Source organism: Dermacentor albipictus, chromosome 5, assembly GCF_038994185.2.
Source record: "Dermacentor albipictus isolate Rhodes 1998 colony chromosome 5, USDA_Dalb.pri_finalv2, whole genome shotgun sequence".
NCBI lineage: Eukaryota > Metazoa > Arthropoda > Arachnida > Ixodida > Ixodidae > Dermacentor > Dermacentor albipictus.
Window position 1 is genome coordinate 8586728 of NC_091825.1, and position 22281 is coordinate 8609008.

Genomic DNA, 22281 nt, shown 5'->3' on the forward strand with positions numbered 1-22281 from the left:
CCCCAAGACGGAAGCGACAAAAGGCCGCGATTACAGTACACTCAAATAGAGGGCGGGTTACGCAAAACAGTCCCGGTCCCGGTAAAGCCAAATGGAACAACGGTGAGTGTCACGGGTAGCCTATTTTCTAGCAGAAAAGAAATAGACTGCCAGAGCCCAGTCCGGAGCACCTTATACGTACCAGATGAAGTGCCGCCCTCTGGCAAAACCTAGACAAGTTGAATAAGTGACGTGCGTATGATGCCTCTACAGCCACCATAGCGAAACTAGCTCTACATTAAAAGACGGCCCCCAAGACGGAAGCGACAAAAGGCCGCGATTACAGTACAGTCAAATAGAGGGCGGGTTACGCAAAACAGTCCCGGTCCCGGTAAAGCCAAATGGAACAACGGTGAGTGTCACGGGTAGCCTATTTTCTAGCAGAAAAGAAATAGACTGCCAGAGCCCAGTCCGGAGCACCTTATACGTACCAGATGAAGTGCCGCCCTCTGGCAAAACCTAGACAAGTTGAATAAATGACGTGCGTATGATGCCTCTACAGCCGCCATAGCGAAACTAGCTCTACAGTAAGAGACGGCCCCCAAGACGGAAGCGACAAAAGGCCGCGATTACAGTACACTCAAATTGAGGGCGGGTTACGCAGAACGGTCCCGGTCCCGGTAAAGCCAAATGGAACAACGGTGAGTGTCACGGGTAGCCTATTTTCTAGCAGAAAAGAAATAGACTGCCAGAGCCCAGTCCGGAGCACCTTATACGTACCAGATGAAGTGCCGCCTTCTGGCAAAACCTAGACAAGTTGAATAAGTGACGTGCGTATGATGCCTCTACAGCCGCCATAGCGAAACTAGCTCTACATTAAAAGACGGCCCCCAAGACGGAAGCGACAAAAGGCCGCGATTACAGTACACTCAAATAGAGGGCGGGTTACGCAGAACAGTCCCGGTCCCGGTAAAGCCAAATGGAACAACGGTGAGTGTCACGGGTAGCCTATTTTCTTGCAGAAAAGAAATAGACTGCCAGAGCCCAGTCCGGAGCACCTTATACGTACCAGATGAAGTGCCGCCCTCTGGCAAAACCTATACAAGTTGAATAAGTGACGTGCGTATGATGCCTCTACAGCCGCCATAGCGAAACTAGCTCTACATTAAAAGACGGCCCCCAAGACGGAAGCGACAAAAGGCCGCGATTACAGTACACTCAAATAGAGGGCGGGTTACGCAGAACAGTCCCGGTCCCTGTAAAGCCAAATGGAACAACGGTAAGTGTCACGGGTAGCCTATTTTCTAGCAGAAAAGAAATAGACTGCCAGAGCCCAGTCCGGAGCACCTTATACGTACCAGATGAAGTGCCGCCCTCTGGCAAAACCTAGACAAGTTGAATAAATGACGTGCGTATGATGCCTCTACAGCCGCCATAGCGAAACTAGCTCTACATTAAAAGACGGCCCCCAAGACGGAAGCGACAAAAGGCCGCGATTACAGTACACTCAAATAGAGGGCGGGTTACGCAGAACAGTCCCGGTCCCGGTAAAGCCAAATGGAACAACGGTGAGTGTCACGGGTAGCCTATTTTCTAGCAGAAAAGAAATAGACTGCCAGAGCCCAGTCCGGAGCACCTTATACGTACCAGATGAAGTGCCGCCTTCTGGCAAAACCTAGACAAGTTGATTAAGTGACGTGCGTATGATGCCTCTACAGCCGCCATAGCGAAACTAGCTCTACATTAAAAGACGGCCCCCAAGACGGAAGCGACAAAAGGCCGCGATTACAGTACACTCAAATAGAGGGCGGGTTACGCAGAACAGTCCCGGTCCCGGTAAAGCCAAATGGAACAACGGTGAGTGTCACGGGTAGCCTATATTCTAGCAGAAAAGAAATAGACTGCCAGAGCCCAGTCCGGAGCACCTTATACGTACCAGATGAAGTGCCGCCCTCTGGCAAAACCTAGACAAGTTGAATAAGTGACGTGCGTATGATGCCTCTACAGCCGCCATAGCGAAACTAGCTCTACATTAAAAGACGGCCCCCAAGACGGAAGCGACAAAAGGCCGCGATTACAGTACACTCAAATAGAGGGCGGGTTACGCAGAACAGTCCCGGTCCCGGTAAAGCCAAATGGAACAACGGTGAGTGTCACGGGTAGCCTATTTTCTAGCAGAAAAGAAATAGACTGCCAGAGCCCAGTCCGGAGCACCTTATACGTACCAGATGAAGTGCCGCCTTCTGGCAAAACCTAGACAAGTTGAATAAGTGACGTGCGTATGATGCCTCTACAGCCGCCATAGCGAAACTAGCTCTACATTAAAAGACGGCCCCCAAGACGGAAGCGACAAAAGGCCGCGATTACAGTACACTCAAATAGAGGGCGGGTTACGCAGAACAGTCCCGGTCCCGGTAAAGCCAAATGGAACAACGGTGAGTGTCACGGGTAGCCTATTTTCTAGCAGAAAAGAAATAGACTGCCAGAGCCAAGTCCGGAGCACCTTATACGTACCAGATGAAGTGCCGCCCTCTGGCAAAACCTAGACAAGTTGAATAAGTGACGTGCGTATGATGCCTCTACAGCCACCATAGCGAAACTAGCTCTACATTAAAAGACGGCCCCCAAGACGGAAGCGACAAAAGGCCGCGATTACAGTACAGTCAAATAGAGGGCGGGTTACGCAGAACAGTCCCGGTCCCGGTAAAGCCAAATGGAACAACGGTGAGTGTCACGGGTAGCCTATTTTCTAGCAGAAAAGAAATAGACTGCCAGAGCCCAGTCCGGAGCACCTTATACGTACCAGATGAAGTGCCGCCCTCTGGCAAAACCTAGACAAGTTGAATAAATGACGTGCGTATGATGCCTCTACAGCCGCCATAGCGAAACTAGCTCTACAGTAAGAGACGGCCCCCAAGACGGAAGCGACAAAAGGCCGCGATTACAGTACACTCAAATTGAGGGCGGGTTACGCAGAACGGTCCCGGTCCCGGTAAAGCCAAATGGAACAACGGTGAGTGTCACGGGTAGCCTATTTTCTAGCAGAAAAGAAATAGACTGCCAGAGCCCAGTCCGGAGCACCTTATACGTACCAGATGAAGTGCCGCCTTCTGGCAAAACCTAGACAAGTTGAATAAGTGACGTGCGTATGATGCCTCTACAGCCGCCATAGCGAAACTAGCTCTACAGTAAAAGACGGCCCCCAAGACGGAAGCGACAAAAGGCCGCGATTACAGTACACTCAAATAGAGGGCGGGTTACGCAGAACAGTCCCGGTCCCGGTAAAGCCAAATGGAACAACGGTGAGTGTCACGGGTAGCCTATTTTCTAGCAGAAAGAAATAGACTGCCAGAGCCCAGTCCGGAGCACCTTATACGTACCAGATGAAGTGCCGCCTTCAGGCAAAACCTAGACAAGTTGAATAAGTGACGTGCGTATGATGCCTCTACAGCCGCCATAGCGAAAATAGCTCTACAGTAAAAGACGGCCCCCAAGACGGAAGCGACAAAAGGCCGCGATTACAGTACACTCAAATTGAGGGCGGGTTACGCAGAACGGTCCCGGTCCCGGTAAAGCCAAATGGAACAACGGTGAGTGTCACGGGTAGCCTATTTTCTAGCAGAAAAGAAATAGACTGCCAGAGCCCAGTCCGGAGCACCTTATACGTACCAGATGAAGTGCCGCCCTCTGGCAAAACCTATACAAGTTGAATAAGTGACGTGCGCATGATGCCTCTACAGCCGCCATAGCGAAACTAGCTCTACATTAGAAGACGGCCCCCAAGACGGAAGCGACAAAAGGCCGCGATTACAGTACACTCAAATAGAGGGCGGGTTACGCAGAACAGTCCCGGTCCCGGTAAAGCCAAATGGAACAACGGTGAGTGTCACGGGTAGCCTATTTTCTAGCAGAAAAGAAATAGACTGCCAGAGCCCAGTCCGGAGCACCTTATACGTACCAGATGAAGTGCCGCCCTCTGGCAAAACCTAGACAAGTGAATAAGTGACGTGCGTATGATGCCTCTACAGCCGCCATAGCGAAACTAGCTCTACTATAAAAGACGGCCCCCAAGACGGAAGCGACAAAAGGCCGCGATTACAGTACACTCAAATAGAGGGCAGGTTACGCAGAACAGTCCCGGTCCCGGTAAAGCCAAATAGAACAACGGTGAGTGTCACGCGTAGCCTATTTTCTAGCAGAAAAGAAATAGACTGCCAGAGCCCAGTCCGGAGCACCTTATACGTACCAGATGAAGTGCCGCCCTCTGGCAAAACCTAGACAAGTTGAATAAGTGACGTGCGTATGATGCCTCTACAGCCGCCATAGCGAAACTAGCTCTACATTAAAAGACGGCCCCCAAGACGGAAGCGACAAAAGGCCGCGATTACAGTACACTCAAATAGAGGGCGGGTTACGCAGAACAGTCCCGGTCCCGGTAAAGCCAAATGGAACAACGGTGAGTGTCACGGGTAGCCTATTTTCTAGCAGAAAAGAAATAGACTGCCAGAGCCCAGTCCGGAGCACCTTATACGTACCAGATGAAGTGCCGCCTTCTGGCAAAACCTAGACAAGTTGAATAAGTGACGTGCGTATGATGCCTCTACAGCCGCCATAGCGAAACTAGCTCTACATTAAAAGACGGCCCCCAAGACGGAAGCGACAAAAGGCCGCGATTACAGTACACTCAAATAGAGGGCGGGTTACGCAGAACAGTCCCGGTCCCGGTAAAGCCAAATGGAACAACGGTGAGTGTCACGGGTAGCCTATTTTCTAGCAGAAAAGAAATAGACTGCCAGAGCCCAGTCCGGAGCACCTTATACGTACCAGATGAAGTGCCGCCTTCTGGCAAAACCTAGACAAGTTGATTAAGTGACGTGCGTATGATGCCTCTACAGCCGCCATAGCGAAACTAGCTCTACATTAAAAGACGGCCCCCAAGACGGAAGCGACAAAAGGCCGCGATTACAGTACACTCAAATAGAGGGCGGGTTACGCAGAACAGTCCCGGTCCCGGTAAAGCCAAATGGAACAACGGTGAGTGTCACGGGTAGCCTATATTCTAGCAGAAAAGAAATAGACTGCCAGAGCCCAGTCCGGAGCACCTTATACGTACCAGATGAAGTGCCGCCCTCTGGCAAAACCTAGACAAGTTGAATAAGTGACGTGCGTATGATGCCTCTACAGCCGCCATAGCGAAACTAGCTCTACATTAAAAGACGGCCCCCAAGACGGAAGCGACAAAAGGCCGCGATTACAGTACACTCAAATAGAGGGCGGGTTACGCAGAACAGTCCCGGTCCCGGTAAAGCCAAATGGAACAACGGTGAGTGTCACGGGTAGCCTATTTTCTAGCAGAAAAGAAATAGACTGCCAGAGCCCAGTCCGGAGCACCTTATACGTACCAGATGAAGTGCCGCCTTCTGGCAAAACCTAGACAAGTTGAATAAGTGACGTGCGTATGATGCCTCTACAGCCGCCATAGCGAAACTAGCTCTACATTAAAAGACGGCCCCCAAGACGGAAGCGACAAAAGGCCGCGATTACAGTACACTCAAATAGAGGGCGGGTTACGCAGAACAGTCCCGGTCCCGGTAAAGCCAAATGGAACAACGGTGAGTGTCACGGGTAGCCTATTTTCTAGCAGAAAAGAAATAGACTGCCAGAGCCAAGTCCGGAGCACCTTATACGTACCAGATGAAGTGCCGCCCTCTGGCAAAACCTAGACAAGTTGAATAAGTGACGTGCGTATGATGCCTCTACAGCCACCATAGCGAAACTAGCTCTACATTAAAAGACGGCCCCCAAGACGGAAGCGACAAAAGGCCGCGATTACAGTACAGTCAAATAGAGGGCGGGTTACGCAGAACAGTCCCGGTCCCGGTAAAGCCAAATGGAACAACGGTGAGTGTCACGGGTAGCCTATTTTCTAGCAGAAAAGAAATAGACTGCCAGAGCCCAGTCCGGAGCACCTTATACGTACCAGATGAAGTGCCGCCCTCTGGCAAAACCTAGACAAGTTGAATAAATGACGTGCGTATGATGCCTCTACAGCCGCCATAGCGAAACTAGCTCTACAGTAAGAGACGGCCCCCAAGACGGAAGCGACAAAAGGCCGCGATTACAGTACACTCAAATTGAGGGCGGGTTACGCAGAACGGTCCCGGTCCCGGTAAAGCCAAATGGAACAACGGTGAGTGTCACGGGTAGCCTATTTTCTAGCAGAAAAGAAATAGACTGCCAGAGCCCAGTCCGGAGCACCTTATACGTACCAGATGAAGTGCCGCCTTCTGGCAAAACCTAGACAAGTTGAATAAGTGACGTGCGTATGATGCCTCTACAGCCGCCATAGCGAAACTAGCTCTACAGTAAAAGACGGCCCCCAAGACGGAAGCGACAAAAGGCCGCGATTACAGTACACTCAAATAGAGGGCGGGTTACGCAGAACAGTCCCGGTCCCGGTAAAGCCAAATGGAACAACGGTGAGTGTCACGGGTAGCCTATTTTCTAGCAGAAAGAAATAGACTGCCAGAGCCCAGTCCGGAGCACCTTATACGTACCAGATGAAGTGCCGCCTTCAGGCAAAACCTAGACAAGTTGAATAAGTGACGTGCGTATGATGCCTCTACAGCCGCCATAGCGAAAATAGCTCTACAGTAAAAGACGGCCCCCAAGACGGAAGCGACAAAAGGCCGCGATTACAGTACACTCAAATTGAGGGCGGGTTACGCAGAACGGTCCCGGTCCCGGTAAAGCCAAATGGAACAACGGTGAGTGTCACGGGTAGCCTATTTTCTAGCAGAAAAGAAATAGACTGCCAGAGCCCAGTCCGGAGCACCTTATACGTACCAGATGAAGTGCCGCCCTCTGGCAAAACCTATACAAGTTGAATAAGTGACGTGCGCATGATGCCTCTACAGCCGCCATAGCGAAACTAGCTCTACATTAGAAGACGGCCCCCAAGACGGAAGCGACAAAAGGCCGCGATTACAGTACACTCAAATAGAGGGCGGGTTACGCAGAACAGTCCCGGTCCCGGTAAAGCCAAATGGAACAACGGTGAGTGTCACGGGTAGCCTATTTTCTAGCAGAAAAGAAATAGACTGCCAGAGCCCAGTCCGGAGCACCTTATACGTACCAGATGAAGTGCCGCCCTCTGGCAAAACCTAGACAAGTGAATAAGTGACGTGCGTATGATGCCTCTGCAGCCGCCATAGCGAAACTAGCTCTACTATAAAAGACGGCCCCCAAGACGGAAGCGACAAAAGGCCGCGATTACAGTACACTCAAATAGAGGGCAGGTTACGCAGAACAGTCCCGGTCCCGGTAAAGCCAAATAGAACAACGGTGAGTGTCACGCGTAGCCTATTTTCTAGCAGAAAAGAAATAGACTGCCAGAGCCCAGTCCGGAGCACCTTATACGTACCAGATGAAGTGCCGCCCTCTGGCAAAACCTAGACAAGTGAATAAGTGACGTGCGTATGATGCCTCTACAGCCGCCATAGCGAAACTAGCTCTACATTAAAAGACGGCCCCCAAGACGGAAGCGACAAAAGGCCGCGATTACAGTACACTCAAATAGAGGGCGGGTTACGCAGAACAGTCCCGGTCCCGGTAAAGCCAAATGGAACAACGGTGAGTGTCACGGGTAGCCTATTTTCTAGCACAAAAGAAATAGACTGCCAGAGCCCAGTCCGGAGCACCTTATACGTACCAGATGAAGTGCCGCCCTCTGGCAAAACCTAGACAAGTTGAATAAGTGACGTGCGTATGATGCCTCTACAGCCACCATAGCGAAACTAGCTCTACATTAAAAGACGGCCCCCAAGACGGAAGCGACAAAAGGCCGCGATTACAGTACAGTCAAATAGAGGGCGGGTTACGCAGAACAGTCCCGGTCCCGGTAAAGCCAAATGGAACAACGGTGAGTGTCAAGGGTAGCCTATTTTCTAGCAGAAAAGAAATAGACTGCCAGAGCCCAGTCCGGAGCACCTTATACGTACCAGATGAAGTGCCGCCCTCTGGCAAAACCTAGACAAGTTGAATAAATGTCGTGCGTATGATGCCTCTACAGCCGCCATAGCGAAATTAGCTCTACAGTAAAAGACGGCCCCCAAGACGGAAGCGACAAAAGGCCGCGATTACAGTACACTCAAATAGAGGGCGGGTTACGCAGAACAGTCCCGGTCCCGGTAAAGCCAAATGGAACAACGGTGAGTGTCACGGGTAGCCTATTTTCTAGCAGAAAAGAAATAGACTGCCAGAGCCCAGTCCGGAGCACCTTATACGTACCAGATGAAGTGCCGCCTTCTGGCAAAACCTAGACAAGTTGAATAAGTGACGTGCGTATGATGCCTCTACAGCCGCCATAGCGAAACTAGCTCTACATTAAAAGACGGCCCCCAAGACGGAAGCGACAAAAGGCCGCGATTACAGTACACTCAAATAGAGGGCGGGTTACGCAGAACAGTCCCGGTCCCGGTAAAGCCAAATGGAACAACGGTGAGAGTCACGGGTAGCCTATTTTCTTGCAGAAAAGAAATAGACTGCCAGAGCCCAGTCCGGAGCACCTTATACGTACCAGATGAAGTGCCGCCCTCTGGCAAATCCTATACAAGTTGAATAAGTGACGTGCGTATGATGCCTCTACAGCGCCATAGCGAAACTAGCTCTACATTAAAAGACGGCCCCCAAGACGGAAGCGACAAAAGGCCGCGATTACAGTACACTCAAATAGAGGGCGGGTTACGCAGAACAGTCCCGGTCCCGGTAAAGCCAAATGGAACAACGGTGAGTGTCACGGGTAGCCTATTTTCTAGCAGAAAAGAAATAGACTGCCAGAGCCCAATCCGGAGCACCTTATACGTACAAGATGAAGTGCCGCCCTCTGGCAAAACCTATACAAGTTGAATAAGTGACGTGCGCATGATGCCTCTACAGCCGCCATAGCGAAACTAGCTCTACATTAAAAGACGGCCCCCAAGACAGAAGCGACAAAAGGCCGCGATTACAGTACACTCAAATAGAGGGCGGGTTACGCAAAACAGTCCCGGTCCCGGTAAAGCCAAATGGAACAACGGTGAGTGTCACGGGTAGCCTATTTTCTAGCAGAAAAGAAATAGACTGCCAGAGCCCAGTCCGGAGCACCTTATACGTACCAGATGAAGTGCCGCCTTCTGGCAAAACCTAGACAAGTTGAATAAGTGACGTGCGTATGATGCCTCTACAGCGCCATAGCGAAACTAGCTCTACATTAAAAGACGGCCCCCAAGACGGAAGCGACAAAAGGCCGCGATTACAGTACACTCAAATAGAGGGCGGGTTACGCAGAACAGTCCCGGTCCCGGTAAAGCCAAATGGAACAACGGTGAGTGTCACGGGTAGCCTATTTTCTAGCAGAAAAGAAATAGACTGCCAGAGCCCAGTCCGGAGCACCTTATACGTACCAGATGAAGTGCCGCCCTCTGGCAAAACCTAGACAAGTGAATAAGTGACGTGCGTATGATGCCTCTACAGCCGCCATAGCGAAACTAGCTCTACATTAAAAGACGGCCCCCAAGACGGAAGCGACAAAAGGCCGCGATTACAGTACACTCAAATAGAGGGCGGGTTACGCAAAACAGTCCCGGTCCCGGTAAAGCCAAATGGAACAACGGTGAGTGTCACGGGTAGCCTATTTTCTAGCAGAAAAGAAATAGACTGCCAGAGCCCAGTCCGGAGCACCTTATACGTACCAGATGAAGTGCCGCCCTCTGGCAAAACCTAGACAAGTTGAATAAGTGACGTGCGTATGATGCCTCTACAGCCACCATAGCGAAACTAGCTCTACATTAAAAGACGGCCCCCAAGACGGAAGCGACAAAAGGCCGCGATTACAGTACACTCAAATAGAGGGCGGGTTACGCAGAACAGTCCCGGTCCCGGTAAAGCCAAATGGAACAACGGTGAGTGTCACGGGTAGCCTATTTTCTAGCAGAAAAGAAATAGACTGCCAGAGCCCAGTCCGGAGCACCTTATACGTACCAGATGAAGTGCCGCCCTCTGGCAAAACCTAGACAAGTGAATAAGTGACGTGCGTATGATGCCTCTACAGCCGCCATAGCGAAACTAGCTCTACATTAAAAGACGGCCCCCAAGACGGAAGCGACAAAAGGCCGCGATTACAGTACACTCAAATAGAGGGCAGGTTACGCAGAACAGTCCCGGTCCCGGTAAAGCCAAATAGAACAACGGTGAGTGTCACGCGTAGCCTATTTTCTAGCAGAAAAGAAATAGACTGCCAGAGCCCAGTCCGGAGCCCCTTATACGTACCAGATGAAGTGCCGCCCTCTGGCAAAACCTAGACAAGTGAATAAGTGACGTGCGTATGATGCCTCTACAGCCGCCATAGCGAAACTAGCTCTACATTAAAAGACGGCCCCCAAGACGGAAGCGACAAAAGGCCGCGATTACAGTACACTCAAATAGAGGGCGGGTTACGCAGAACAGTCCCGGTCCCGGTAAAGCCAAATGGAACAACGGTGAGTGTCACGGGTAGCCTATTTTCTAGCAGAAAAGAAATAGACTGCCAGAGCCCAGTCCGGAGCACCTTATACGTACCAGATGAAGTGCCGCCATCTGGCAAAACCTAGACAAGTGAATAAGTGACGTGCGTATGATGCCTCTACAGCCGCCATAGCGAAACTAGCTCTACATTAAAAGACGGCCCCCAAGACGGAAGCGACAAAAGGCCGCGATTACAGTACACTCAAATAGAGGGCAGGTTACGCAGAACAGTCCCGGTCCCGGTAAAGCCAAATAGAACAACGGTGAGTGTCACGCGTAGCCTATTTTCTAGCAGAAAAGAAATAGACTGCCAGAGCCCAGTCCGGAGCACCTTCTACGTACCAGATGAAGTGCCGCCCTCTGGCAAAACCTAGACAAGTGAATAAGTGACGTGCGTATGATGCCTCTACAGCCGCCATAGCGAAACTAGCTCTACATTAAAAGACGGCCCCCAAGACGGAAGCGACAAAAGGCCGCGATTACAGTACACTCAAATAGAGGGCGGGTTACGCAGAACAGTCCCGGTCCCGGTAAAGCCAAATGGAACAACGGTGAGTGTCACGGGTAGCCTATTTTCTAGCAGAAAAGAAATAGACTGCCAGAGCCCAGTCCGGAGCACCTTATACGTACCAGATGAAGTGCCGCCCTCTGGCAAAACCTAGACAAGTTGAATAAGTGACGTGCGTATGATGCCTCTACAGCCACCATAGCGAAACTAGCTCTACATTAAAAGACGGCCCCCAAGACGGAAGCGACAAAAGGCCGCGATTACAGTACAGTCAAATAGAGGGCGGGTTACGCAGAACAGTCCCGGTCCCGGTAAAGCCAAATGGAACAACGGTGAGTGTCACGGGTAGCCTATTTTCTAGCAGAAAAGAAATAGACTGCCAGAGCCCAGTCCGGAGCACCTTATACGTACCAGATGAAGTGCCGCCCTCTGGCAAAACCTAGACAAGTTGAATAAATGACGTGCGTATGATGCCTCTACAGCCGCCATAGCGAAACTAGCTCTACAGTAAAAGACGGCCCCCAAGACGGAAGCGACAAAAGGCCGCGATTACAGTACACTCAAATAGAGGGCGGGTTACGCAGAACAGTCCCGGTCCCGGTAAAGCCAAATGGAACAACGGTGAGTGTCACGGGTAGCCTATTTTCTAGCAGAAAAGAAATAGACTGCCAGAGCCCAGTCCGGAGCACCTTATACGTACCAGATGAAGTGCCGCCTTCTGGCAAAACCTAGACAAGTTGAATAAGTGACGTGCGTATGATGCCTCTACAGCCACCATAGCGAAACTAGCTCTACATTAAAAGACGGCCCCCAAGACGGAAGCGACAAAAGGCCGCGATTACAGTACACTCAAATAGAGGGCGGGTTACGCAGAACAGTCCCGGTCCCGGTAAAGCCAAATGGAACAACGGTGAGTGTCACGCGTAGCCTCTTTTCTAGCAGAAAAGAAATAGACTGCCCCACACTGAACGGACAACAAACAGTGCAAAACTAAAATTCTAAATCATAAGCCTTCGTCCACGCAGTTTTAAAACTCTTTTAGACTTAAAATGTTTTAATCTGCTGCTTAAAATACATATCTCATACTGTTTCACATAGTAGTTGGCACAAGAAATGCTCTATCCTAGTCATTGTTGCCATTTTGTTGTTTCTGTTTGCCCTGTATGCAGTTCTAAATTTACTTGTTAGCACTCGCTATAGATTAGGTGCAAGACTATTTTGATCTATTGCTGTTCTAGTCATACTAGAATCATCACATCAACCAGTCCCAATGAAGTATTTCATTCTGGGACCTCTTCTTTTGTATTTGCTACCATCGACGGTACGTTATTCGAAACCAATTAACTGAAACTGCAGAAAGGACACCGCCAACAATATGTAAAAATAAGGAAATGGGAACGGGACTGCTCCCGATTAGTTAACGAGCTTTTAACTTTGCCTTCAATGTGGACTGTCAAATATTGCCGAAATTTGAGCTTGACGCTACATGGTACGAACTTTTCTTTTATTGCTTATGCTAGTATGTCAAATTCTGTCGGTTTTTGTTTTGTTTTTAGTTTTAGTGGAGGCGCTAACAGGGTCACGCGTCGTGTCAGCATGGTAATTGAGTGGCATAAACGGGTATGTGTTTGTCACTCGTCAATCATTCGCAATTATTCCTTGAACCACCACGACATCTGCCCCTCAGCAAGCTCTCCGACAACTTCGAGCAGGATTGCCCGCGATAGGCCGCTGGCCACATGCCAGGTTGTGAAAGTGCACTCGTGCGTACATCACGGGACTAAACCGACGCCTTGCGACACTTGCCAGTGTCGCAAGGCGTCGAGAGTCGGGCGCATCACGAGATCATGGCGTTTGCTTGGTTTCTGCTCAGAAGGCATTTTATCTTCGCGCCATTGCAATGCAGACGATAAATTACGGTTTCCACTGGCACTGTCGCCTGCGTAAACCTACAAGCCGACACGAATTTCTTCACATTACCATACCCAAAGCATTAAAAGTATGAAGCTGGCCTTTTGAAGTACAACATTAATCCAAATTTGTGACACTCTGCAACCAATAGTAAAATTTGGGTGGTACGTCGGCAGTACCGCATCTTTACACTACTCCACCCGCTCCCGAGACCCTGGCACACAAACGCGTACCTCGAAAGAAGCCAATGCTCACCTCGACTGCGACGACGGCGCTGAGCTCCGACACGCGATGGGCTGGCTCGACACGCCTTCCTTCACTGCTCGCAACTGGCCTGCACCTCCCTCCACCAGTGCCCCTCCTCACTCGGCCCGATAACGGAGACTGCCGAGTTCTTCCGACCGGCTGCCGGAGCCGAAAGAGGCACTCAATCGATTTATCTGATGCGCAGAGCCTGTCCGGCCAGGCGGGGCAGCTGCTGCCGCGCAGCCTATTTTGTGCGCTGCAACAATTTCCAACAGTGAAATTTTCAGCTGGTATTTCACTAACAACAAATTCCACTTCCTACCTTGGTAAAATCGACGTATGGTCAAGTTTTTCGTCTTTGACGAAGTCAACGAGAAAAAAAAAACATACGGTTCGGTATCAGTACGTGTTCTTGGGAGAGTCATTAGTCCCCTTTACGCCAAAATATGACGTAGTGAGCGAGAGTAGCTTCCCATCTGTCCTCTTGATAGTGTGGTTTACGTAAGTAGAGATTCCACCAAAAGCCGAGTCATCAGATTCCTTTCCTTAGCTGTGATAGCAGCGTTGTTCCAATCATCGCGGTGACCGCGAATATCGACGTGCGCAGCCGTTTGACGCTGTCTTGCTTTTGGACGCGTCCCTTTGGTGCTTCGCAATTACATCTGAATTTGCCGGTTACGCCGACGCCGCCACTACGTGGTCGACGCGCCTTTATTCGTTCTTCGGAAGTAAAGTCTGACCAGCGCAAAGAAAACGAGACGGAATACAAGGAAAACGAAGAAACACAAAGGAGCGCTGTCTGTGTTTCTTCGTGTTCCTTCGTTTTCGGCAGCAGAAAACAGACTTCTGCTGCAAGGTGCTTTCATTTGTGACAAATAAGCAATACACGTGTCGAACGTGATTAAATACAGAAAAACACAACGGGATGGTTGTAACAACAGGTTTAGAGCAACAAATGTAACAAACCAAAATATGTAACAAAAACAGGACTTACAAAACGCGCTTAAGAGAAAAGGTATGCACACCAGTTTTAAGAAAAATACGACAACAACAATTTGTGTCACTCGCCCCAGGTTAAATACAATAAAATGACACATCAACAACCACAAAATCGTATGATGGAAGCGTGCGGATGTGTGTCGACTGTGCTAAGAGCTATTTGACGATGTGACATAAAAGATTATTTATTTATTATTATTTATTTACTAAATACTGCAGGCCAACTTGTGACCCAGGCATGAGGGAATACGTTAACACAGCAATGCAATTAAATACGTTCAAAGAAAAGAAGTGCATATGAAATATGAAATACATTGAATCATATGAGGTACATTGAAGGATGATATAAATACATAAAAAACACATTCTACAAGAATACAATGCAAGGGATTGAATTGAAAGGAGAGAAATATTTACAGTATCAGTTTACACAGTTTTGCACAGTTTACACAGGTTGTTGTTTTTTTTCATGCTAACACGCATGAAAGTACTCATGCGGTAACAGGTTTATTTCAAATGCTGTTTTTCAATGGCATGTAATATGTTATTGGACAGAAATACATCAGTCGGCAGAGAGTTCCTATCATTTATTGTTCTAGGAAAGAAGGAATATTTAAAGCAATTTATACTCGCGAAAATAGGGGTGATAATTTCTGGTAGCTCTAGCTGGTAGCGGCTGGACATAGGGGGAATGACCAAGTTGTAGTTCCCTTTTCCAAAGGCGGAAAAGCAATGTTAGGCGTGCTACCTTTCTTCGGGATTCTAGCAATGAATGCAATGAACACAAGCTGACGATCAGTCAGGATGTAATTTTCTATTTCACGGACAAAAAAGTTTTTACTCCGACATGAGTGAAAGCGCCATAAGCCTTCTGAAGAAGAGAAGACCGGAGAGGAACGTGGACTTTTCGTATTCCTCTGCACATCACTATGGTCACTCCATTCTCAATGGTATGCTTACAAGGCGGTTTGTCGTGGTGACACTCTCGCACTTGTTCAGCAGATAGTAGCTAAATGATAGGGTTTCTATACAGTGCATCGGCTTCAACGTTGCTAATGTCATTTTGGCGCTTGATGTTTACGTTGTACATGGAGAGCTTCAACGACCATCGGGACAGACGGCCTCGAGGATTTTTGATGTTTTTAAGGCACTACAATGCCGCGTGATTGGTGACCAGAGCGAAATGTTTTCCATGTAGATAACAATGCCATTTATCGATGGCATCAATAATTGCTAACGTTCGAGTTCTATAATGGCGTAATTTATGTCATGTTTTAGCAGCTTGGCGTGAATGGCATGCAACTGGATGCTCTCGATCTTCAGCCGCCTGTTTCAAGACAGCGTGGATACCTTTGTTGGACGCATCCCAGTGTATCACGCAATGTTTGGTGGTATCGTAGATGGCAAGGATGAGTTCTTCCGTTACACACTTCTTAATTAAGATGAGTAAAAGCCAGTTCACAGTCCATTTCCAGCCACTTCACAAGCCATTTCCAGGTGGGGTCTTTGCTGAGTAGGCGTGTCAATGGATGAGCAATTTCACTGAAGCGGGCGATGTATCGACGGTAAACATTGACGGTGCTGAGAAAACGCTGTAACTCTTTAGGGCGTGATGGCGTGGGAACCGCAGGATTGCATCCACGTTGCTTTGCTTCGGAGTGACTGTGCCAAGCCTGTGCCCCAAGTACTCAACAGAAGTTTGTGCTGAACTGACATTTCTTCTATTTCAGTTTAACGCATTCGCTTCTCAAAGCGTTCAAAACGGCGTCTAGGTGCTTCCAATGGTCTGGGAAAGTATCAGAATAGACGACAAGGACATCGAAGTAGTTTGTCACGTGCGTAAAGTGGTGTTTAGTCACAATGGACTTGACAGCCCGTTCGAAAGAGGCTGGAGCGTTCCGGAGATTAAAAGGCATGACAAGCCATTTGTAGTGACCGGTACGTGTGACAAAGGCGGTTTTCAGAATGTCTTCCGGATGCATACTCCCGTGCCAGTAACCTGACATTACATCTAACGTCGAGAAATACAGCGATTTCCCGAGACATTTAAGAACGCCGTCGATGCGAGGAATGGGTTGATAGCCGGGCACTGTCACTGCGTCTAGCTTGCGGTAATCTACGCTGAAACGCGTGCATGCTTCTCCTTTTTTCTTGTCACGGTGACGGAGGTAGTTGTATTACTCCTTGCGTGAGAAGGTCGTTGATTGGTCTGCCCATTTCGACGCTATCGGTTTCTAAGCATCGATAGGGAGCCCTGCGGATGGGAACATTGGTGGTGAGATGATTGGGATGCGTTTCGCTAGTGATGCATGCAATGCCAGTCCATGATTTGGAAAGAAAGGTCCTCGTACTAATGGACAAGCTGCTTCAATGCTATTCTCTGGGTGTCATTTAGATGCACCAAAAACTTCTACTTCCTGCCAACAGTCATTCATATTAGCCGTGGAATAGTTTTGTAGGCGAGCGTGGAGGATGTCATTCCCTTGGCGTAGGGTCAGGGTATCAAGATCCAGAGACACGTTAAGTAGACAGGTAGTGTCTAAGCCAAGAAGTAAGCTCTTCATGCCTTGTAGTACATGTGCCTCAATTTTCTTCGTGATTTTTCCGATCTGTATATTCAGATTGAAGCAACCCAAAATTTGTAACTTGTTTGTAACTTACAAAATGATGTAACTTGTCGAGCATTGATGCATGAATCTCATTTTTTGCAGGTGAACGGCCGCCAGCACTGCTTCGCTGATTCGGGTTGTTTGAACCGCACCGATGGCACCGGCTGTTGGAATCTCAGCGCTGCCACCAGCTGTTGGAACCTCAGTGCTGACACCCGTTGTTGCAACCGGACCGTTGGCGCCCGTTGTTGCAAGTGGGTCGCAAGCCCCAAGGGTAGCGTTGGCCTGGCGGCCTGGGGCACACTGGAAGCATCCGAAGGTCCCAGCAAAGCATGAGGCGACTGCTAACAGAACAACTTGTTTATTCTAGCATCGCAAAGAGCGGGCGGTCAGGTCGACCGAAGTAGAGAGACGGGAGTGCACGTTACTCAACAGAAGAAATCGGAGCCTCTCTCCTGGCGTCCGGGGGCAGCTGCTCTTATACTCTTGGCGTCGCGGGCAAGAAGGAAGGTCACGAGATGACACCACGTGACAGCGGCGACGGACGGATTGAGAGACACGTTGGGACAAGGAGGTGACGCATCAGCCGGGCCGGCGCCGGTCAGACCTCCTCGCTTCACACTGGGGGAGCTCCTCTCCCCGGCTGCCGCGCTTTGACAAGCGTGGGCACACACACACACACGCACACACAAAGACACGTGGCACTGAACATGCCGGGACGCGCTCGGCGGGGATGCGATCGCGGCCGCTCCGAACGGGCCAAAATGTCCGCCGCGTTGAACGAAGCTCCGACGTACGTTGCATCCGCGCTGGCTTTACCGCGCGTCGTAGGCGAAACGTAACAGGGTAAACGTGGCTCCGGTATCAAGAGTATAGCGCTGACAGGGTACCCAACTCCGACGCGGCCTATTCAAATACATGTAAAAAGCAAAAACGTTTTTATGAGATAACCCCTGGACCGATTTTGATGAAATTTGTTGCATTTGAAAGAGAAAGTTAAATTCTAGTGACTGATGGAAGCGGAATTTCGATTTAGGGCTTGAATTTTGGTAAAACAATTTTTAAATATTTTACCGTATGAAAAAAATAGAAGCACGAAGTTTACAAATTGATAGCTCTGCATCAAGAACTGATATCGCGGTTCTGTAAACGGCATCCATTAGATCATTCAAAGCGGACAAATTCCATCTGTCATTTTACATCTTGCATGAATTTGTTACGTTGGTTACAACGGTTTTGCAAAAGTTGCATTTCCCTATGATTAAATTTTTTTTATATTCATGTGTAACATATCAATTTTGTCCGCTATAGATGTACTATTATATGCAATTCACAGAATTGTATTATCATTTTTAGTGGTTGAGTTACAGAGTTGTAAACTTGATAGTTTCGTTTTCTGAAAATTTTTGATTTTTGCCAATTTTTAATAAAAAAGTGACGACCTAACTCAAAAATGCGAAACCAACAGTCACTAGATTTTAAATTTGTCTTTTATTTGTCTTTTAAATGCAGCAAACCTCGTCAATTTTGGTGCAGTGGTTGCCGAGAAAAACGAATTCTCCTTTTACATGCATTTATATAGGAGCACTCGAGCTAAAGCTTCCTCTTAAGAGGAAGCTTTAGCTCGCGTGCTCCTAGCTCTAGCTCGCGTGCTTTATAGGAGCACTCGAGCTAAAGCTTCCTCTTAAGAGGAAGCTTTAGCTCGCGTGCTCCTACCTAAATACATGTAAAAGGAGAATTCGTTTTTCTCGGCAACCACTGCACCAAATTTGACTGGGTTTGGTGCATTTAAAAGAAAAACTTAAAATCTAGCGACTGTTCGTTTCGAACTTTTGAGTTGGGTCGTCAATTTTTTATAAAAAATTGACAAAAATTGCAAATTTTCAGAAAACGAAACTATCAAGTTTACAACTCTGTAACTCAACAAGAAAAAATGATATCGCAATTCTGTGAATTTTATCTGATAGCACATCTAAAGCGGACAAAATTGATATGTTACAGATGAACCTCAAAAAATGTATTAATATGTAATTACAACTTTTGCAGAACCCTCGTAAACAATGTAACAAATTCACGCAAGATGTAAAATGACATATAATATTTGTCCGCTTTGAATGATCTAATGGATGCCGTTTACAGAACCGCGATATCTGTTTTTGATGCAGAGCTATTAGTTTGTAAACTTCATGCTTCTATTTTTTTCACACTTCTGAATTTTTGAAAATCTTTCTAACAAAATTCAAGCCCTAAATCAAAATTCTGCTTCCAACAGTCACTCGAATTTATCTTACTCTCTCAAATGCAACAAATTTCATCAAAATCGGTCCAGGGGCTATCGCAGAAAAACGTTTTTGCGTTTTTACATGTATTTGAATAGGCCGCGTCGGAGTTGGGCCCGAGCTAAAGCTTCCTCTTGAGAGAGCTTTGCGGTCGCCCTCCTCGTTTCCCTGGTTGGTAGCGAGGGCATAAATGCTTGCGCGTCGTGGACATTCATTGTGCCAGCGCATCTGTCGGGGTAAGCCATCCATTGCGCGGTGTCTGCACTCGAACGCGGGTGCCTGTAACGGCGTATTAGGTGGACGCTGATGGGCGCTGCCGCCTTCTGCGTTGATCTGCGTGTTTCGGCCTGGTAGAACGCGCTGTGATTTAACTCGCTGCATAGTTTACTCCACTCGCAGCGCAGCTGAAACCCACGTCGCTGGTGTAGACGGGTTAAGCCTAGCAAGAGTTTCGCTAGTGAGCAGTGATGCGGAAGAAAGACAGAGAGTCATTTATGTGCGTTTATAAAACTCAAAGCAGCCTTTAAAGCATGAATATATACAGAGAGTTGATGACAGCCTAACTGCAGTCAGTGCGTCCACGGGCTGAGACAGGTCCCAGGTTGCGAGGCTCACAGTTCGGTCGTCACGGCACCGTGCGGTCACCCGTGCTGGAGCTGGCCGCGACGACCACACGCTCGGGCCCCGTTCAGCATGATTCTCGGACTCGGCCCGCTCAGGAGCCGCAGCGGCAGCAGCCAGGGGACTCTTCATTCCCCGCGCCCTCGATGTCCGGCTCGGACGCCGCTCACGACCGACGTGCTACAGTCGCACGTCCAGCACGACCTCAGTGCCCAGCTCGTACGCCGCTCGCAATCCACGTGCAGCGGTCACACGTGAGGACCTCGTCTAGCACAGCAACATCTGTGCCAGACTGAAGCGCTGCTCGGCACAGCTCAGGTGCGACAGCTCAGGGACCGGCGGCCCTCGGGTCAGCCAGCGTCTCGAGCACTGGCAGCAGGGGCCCTGGGACGTGTACGCTCGGCTCCGCGGTCCTCCGCACCTTGCCGCGGACGTCTCGCCTGGCAGGAACCCTCGCCTCGCTCAGCCCAGGAGCTCGGAGCTGCTGCCCGCCTGGATCGAACACCGCGAGCGCGCCCTCGTGCCGCCGTGCTCGTGCACCCGTTGTCTTCCTCGTCGTTCACGGAGCTTGGTGGCCGCTCCGATCTTCTTGGGCGTCTCTGAGCCGTAGTGCTCAAGCTAAGCCTCAGCGTGGTCAGGATCGGCGTCCAGGGACTGCCGACCTTGTCCAGCACCGCGAAAACCCGTTGACCACGATCATGGATGTGGAAGCTACCAACGGCGATGATCCAGCAACAGAAGGATATCCAGAAGACCCGGCGGATGGATCATGGCTCACTGCTCGCGGCCGGCGGAGACGCCGCGCCGACGGTACGTCTGACCCAGCAGCCCGCCGCCAAGAGACGCAGCATTCGAACCAAACTGTACCACGACGACCCCAGAGACCACCACCTCTGCCCATTGACGATTTTAAAGTCATCCTGCGCCCGAGAAACGGTCTCACATTCGGTGAGTGGCCTCGTCACACTCTGACTCGCGCCGTCGGCATCGAGGCGCGCCTCAAGGAACAAGAGGTCGACGAACTTCACCTACGTGTTCAACGTGCCCAAAACATCGCCCTCATCAGCACGCCAAGTGAAAGAATAGCGACCAGCCTTAACAAGATGACATCGCTTGCACTTGGCCCGCGTCGCTACCCCATCTCAACATACATCGCCTCCCCCGATAATTCCTGCAAAGGAGTCATCACGGGTCCCGACACAGGGACTACATCAACCGAACTTTTAGACCACCTGTTGGCACCTGGGGTGGAAATCCTCCATGCTCGCATGATGGGGCGAACAACCACGGCCATCATAACATTTGCTGGCCTCAGGGTACCGCGCTACGTTAGGTATTATGGGGCCGAGTACCGATGCTACATACACACCCCGAGGGCCCAGGTATGCAGCGTATGCCTCACAGTGGGCCACCGTGCGGACGTCTGCCCCACGCCAAGCATCAAGCGCTGCACCACATGTGGGACTGAAAACCCATCCACCACCGAACCTCACCAGTGCCAGCCCCGGTGCCTGACGTGCAAAGGGGATCATCCGACAACCGATCCCAGCTGTCCGGGCCGGGCACGAAAGCCACCCAACAAGCAACGAGTGCGCCAGGAACTCGAGAAACAAAAACGGCAACAGCATCGTCCTATGGCCCAATCTGGAGAGCGACGAAGCCGATCGCGTTCCCGTTCCCGATCTCGGTCCCGATCCCGGTCACGATCTCGGAGCCGAGGCCCCTGCGAGTGTTCTAAGAACCGCGAGCGGGTACCGCCACCATCGTCATCATCATCCTCATCACCACCGTCGTCACCACCACCAGTGGCACCACCACCGGCCAAGAAGAAGCCGCCACCACTACCGCAACAGCTACCATTAGTAGCGCCCGAAGGGCCAGCCGGACCTAAAGGGGTAAGTTGGGCGGAGGGCCCGCCACCTTCACTGCGCAAATCTCCCTCACACTCATCCGAACCTCAGACCCTACCACAAACTCAATCCCAATCCCAGGCGCCTCGCGCGAAGATCCCTCCCCAGTCCACAACTTCATTGTGCCGCGACCTCCAGCAGTAGCTTCGAAGAGAATTACACCGAGCTATACAGGAGATGCGAGAAAGCATTCTCACGGAGGTTAAGGAAATGATCCGAGCCGCCTTTGTAGACTTCCAAACCACCGTGCTGAAACCAATGCTGCATGAAATTACTAACGAACTCAAGCAGAGCGTGAGAGAGCTCACGGCACAACCCCTTCCCCCTAAATCATCCTCCTCCTCCTCATCTTCACTAGTCGCACGCGCTACACCAACCTCAGCGCCGTCACTAGCGACAAGCGAGCGCGCTCACCCGTACGTTCGCCCAGCCCAGCTACAGAATGATGGCGCCTGCAATGCAAATGCAAAATAGAACGGCGGGACTGACGATGTGGCAGTGGAATTGCAGGGGGTACCGTTCTAAACGGGGCTCGCTGCAACAGTACGTTGCCGCATCGTCAGAACCGCCGGACAACATACTTCTCCAAGAGCCGGGCGCCACCCTTGTAACTATCAGTGGCTACGAGGCCATTAGGGGCTCGGACGAGGCGAAAGTGTGCGCGCTTGTGTCCAGGA

At 50.0% G+C, this 22281-nt stretch overlaps 1 protein-coding gene across 1 annotated transcript in view; it reads right to left on the reverse strand.

Moving 5' to 3' along the window:
• LOC139059839 (hydroxylysine kinase) overlaps positions 1 to 13296 on the reverse strand; it is a 345249-nt gene extending 331953 nt beyond the window's left edge. Inside the window, exon 1 of the mRNA XM_070538251.1 lies at positions 13196 to 13296. The gene's annotated coding sequence lies outside the window, so the exon portion shown is untranslated. The remainder of the gene's footprint in view (positions 1 to 13195) is intronic.
• Positions 13297 to 22281: the final 8985 nt, after the last annotated feature.